Source organism: Galeopterus variegatus, unplaced genomic scaffold (assembly GCF_000696425.1).
Source record: "Galeopterus variegatus unplaced genomic scaffold, G_variegatus-3.0.2 Scaffold5941, whole genome shotgun sequence".
Classification (NCBI taxonomy): domain Eukaryota; kingdom Metazoa; phylum Chordata; class Mammalia; order Dermoptera; family Cynocephalidae; genus Galeopterus; species Galeopterus variegatus.
Window position 1 is genome coordinate 3815 of NW_007732052.1, and position 4278 is coordinate 8092.

Sequence of the window (4278 nt, forward strand, 5' to 3'; positions counted from 1 at the left end):
TTTCCCTTTATGATTTTTTTTTTGCCTGTGTTTGAGAACAATGCAGGGTAAACATCAGTGCCTTCAAAAGTGATACCCCAAATATATCCTTAAATTTTGATCTCGTTTATTTATTCTTAGAGTGTTTTCCAAATTGTCAGATTTTGTTGATGTGTGGTAATCAAGTTAGAGCTAAAGCCTCTGCCAAGCATGCATTGATAGAAGTCTTATATTTCTTTTGAAACACAGTCTATTTACATTTCTTATATGTCACTGTGAAATGAAGACTAAGTATTTCTTTTTTTTTTTTCCTTTTTGTCTTTTTTCATGTCCGGCAACGGATCACAACCCTCNCAAGCGGCGCACTGTAGCAGTGCGCCACCGGGCCGGCCCCAAGACTAAGTATTTCAACTGATGGCATCTAAACTCGGTTCTTCAGCTGAATAGTACACAGAGTAGTTTCTTTTTTCATGAATTCTAAAGCAGACCTTGTTAACTCTGATCAGATCTTGAAAGGTCTATTCCAATGTCAAAAGTACATATTAAGTGTCACCACTTGCAGAGTGACAGAGAGGCAAAGGATTACTCAGAGCCCATGTATCCATAGCGATGAGAGACCTGAAGTGACTGCACTGAGGGAGAACTCCTTCAAGAGAGAAGAGCCCCAGGCACAGCCCTGAGTCAGGTTTCTTCTCAGCTTTTATTGTCCAGGAAAGAAAGTTATAGAAAAAACACAGGTGGTTAATCAGTCATAGTGAAAACATAAACAAACTGGCTACATGACAGTTTTCATCAAAGCAGGTGTAACTTAAAATAGGTCAAGCAATTTACCATCAAAAGGAGTCATAAAACTAAGCTATGTGACATACAAAAAGAAACAGATAATCACCATGGCAGTGCTTAGTTCCCTAAGAAACTCAAAGAAACAGCTGAGAGTAAGATGTGGAACATCCCCCAACCATTAACTAGCAGAACAGCCTTGAAGATTTTTGCTCACATACTTTCCCATCATTTAGGTTTAGCTGCACCAAGGGCAACAGCCCCCAGAGCAATCACATTTGTTGTGTTTCAATTCCCAATGTCTCAAAAAAGTTTTTTTGGTCTTTTCCAATCTTAGCATTTTTATGTGTATTCCTAAAGAGCTGGGATATGGCTTAAACTACAGGACTTTGGTCCTGCTAAACTAAGGACTTTTGTCCTACTATGCTACAGCCTAAACTAAGGACTTTGGTTATACTATGCTATAGGCTATGGCCCTGTGAAATACATGTGTTTTATTTCTATCTCATTAATGTCAATATTCTCCACAATTAAGCACCTAAAGTCTTTTTTTTTTTTCCTTTTTGTCTTTTTTCATGACCGGTAACGGGATCGCAACCCTCGGTGTCGCGCCCGCACCGCGCTCAACCAGTGAGTGGGCAGGTCTCTACATGGAATCCGAACCCTCGGCGGGAACGCCGCTGCGCTCCCAAGCACCGCACTCTACTGAGTGCACCACCGGGCCGGCCCAAGCACCTAAAGTCTTTATCTTCAGTTTTTCTAAATAAGTCTTTTATCCCCATTTGATGTCACTTCTGAATCCACATTTGGAAATTCTTAATTCTTTAACTTTTTTTCTTTTATATGATAGAATTTCTCATGAATACTTTTTAATGGATTGAAATATATACAGTTAATATTCACAATTACCTAGAATTCTTTCTTTCTTCATTGGCCCTCAGCTCTGCTTCTAGGTGAGATTGTGCACCTGAACTACAGGCTCCCGTGGGTGCTTCGCTGGCATTGCCTCCTGGTGACTCAATGTTATGGCAAACTGCATACAGCTAAAACCGATCCCAAAATGGGGTCCAGGGATTACTGACAAAGGTTAGGTTCACTCTTCACCTATCAGCTGGGTGGTGGAGTAGAAAGAATATGAACTGCAGAGTCCTAAATTCAAGTCCCAGTTTGACTACCTGAAAACACATTGACTCAGCACTTAGAGTGTCATCACTGAGCCTCTCTTCCTTATTTGTGAAGAGAGGTCATGTGACCTACCTTATCGCTTTTGTGTTGTAAGGATTAAATGAGATATGTGGGAAGTGCCTGAGACCATGCCTGGCCCATAGAAGGCATCAAAAATGGTAGCTGTTATTTATTCTTTTCTCCCACACTAGACTGCAAGATCCTTGAGGCCCGAGATCTGGTGGAGCTCACTTGCTGTTGTTTCCCACTAACTACAACAGTGCCTGGCACATGGCAAACTTTTGACAAATACTTGATGAATTATTATTATTGATGGAGTTTGGATGTTTTGTCCTCCCAGAACTCATGTGGAAATTTGATCCTGAATGTGGCAGTGCTGGAAACTGATTGAGTCATAGGGGCAGATCCCTCATGAACGGATTAATGCTCTCCCTAGGTGGGGGGATTAATGAGTGAGCTCTTGCTCTATTAGTTCCCACGAGAGCTGTTTGTATAAAAGACCCTGGCACCTCCTCTCTCTCTCTCTCTCTCTCCCCCCTCCCTCCCTCCCTCTCACCATGTGATCTGCTTGTACCCGCTGGCTGCTGCCACTTTCCGCCACAAGTAGGAGCAGCCTGAGGGCCGTGCCAGATGCAGCTGTCCCAGAATCATAAGCCAAATAAACCTCTGTTCTTTATAAATTACCCAGTCTCAGGTATTTCTGTTACAGCAACACAAAACGGACTAATACAATTATTATTAATATAAAAGTCAAGTCAATGACTTACCAACTCTGTTGCCTTCCTCAAAGAATACTCTCTCCATCCTTTTTACTTTTTCAACTTAAGTCCAAGCACATGTCCTCTTCCCATGAAACCATCCCTATATGCTCTAGTTTGCAGTTACCTGATACTTAATTGACACCACCCCTCCCCTCCCGACCATTTATACTCAGAACCAAATAGAAATCACTGGATGTACAATATATGGCCTCTATAGCTATCTAATTGTTTCATATATGAGAGTTTTGTCTTCTTAAAATTCAATTCTACCAATATTTGTTCATTGTTTACCAAGTGCTGAGCACTGTGCTGGGTTCTGGAAAGGAAACAGTCACTGCCTCAAGGAGTACCCAGCATTTTAGTGGATACAGACCTATAAGGAAACAATTATATCATGAAGTGATGTGAAAAACTATATGCACAGATTAGGTAGCAGATGTGAGAAAGAGATTAACCTTCTCTAGAAAGGTCCAGGGAGACCACTCAGGAGAGGTTATAAGAGACCATGATTTTAAAGAAAAGTCAGGAATTTTCCAGGTGGTCAAGGTGGGGGAAGAATATCCCAAGGATAGTTAACAGTATGTGCCCAAGGACATGAGAAAACAGGATGTCATCCTGGTTAACCTAGAAGCAATTAAGTGCTATTGGAGTATCAATGAGGAAGTTGGGAAGTAAGGAGGGGCCAGGAAATTGTGGGTGATAAATTCAAACACAGGCAGTGGCCATATGTTGCAAAGTTTGAAGGTCATAATCATTGTAGGTGACTGATGGAGTTGGCATGTGTTGTCCCCTCCAAAATTCATGTGGAAATTTGATCTCCAATGTGGCAGTGTTGGAAACTGATTGGGTCATGGGGGCGGATCCCTCACGAATGGATTAATGCTCTCCCTGGGGGAGGGGGGGTAGTGAGTGAGTTCTCACTCTATTAGTTCCCACGAGAGCTTGTTGCTTATAGGACCCTGGCACCAACTCTCTCTCTCTCTCTTGCTTCCTGTTGCCATGTGATCTGCTTGTACCCACCAGCTGCTGCCACTTTCCGCCATGAGTAGAAGCAGCCTGAGGCCTGTGCCAGATGCAGCTGTCCCAGCATTGTAAGCCAAATAAACCTCTGTTCTTTATAAATCACCCAGTCTCAGGTATTTCTGTTATAGCAACACAAAGTGGACTAAAACAGTGATGGTGAGAGGGAGCCCTCTGGGAGAAGATCCGACAGCCTTTAGGATACCCTTTGATGGCAGAGTGGAGGATAAATGGGGAAAGAAGGGATTAGAGTTCAGCAATAACTCAGGAAGAAGAAGTATGAATGGTCCAGATGAGAGACTGAGGGCCTGACTGAGGCAGTGGGGATGAGACTGAGACAGGTTGGATTGTTGTTTTTTTTTTAAAAGATGACCGGCCCTGGATTGATTTTTAAGAGAGAAAATTTATAATTGATAAGACTAATTTAGTCATTGAATGTAGATAGATAAAAAGGGGAAAAAACAGCACTCTTTCATTGTTTTGTATTTCTTACTTGGTAAAGCACGATACTAAGCACATAAAAAACATTCAGGGGCCGGCCCGTGGCTCACTC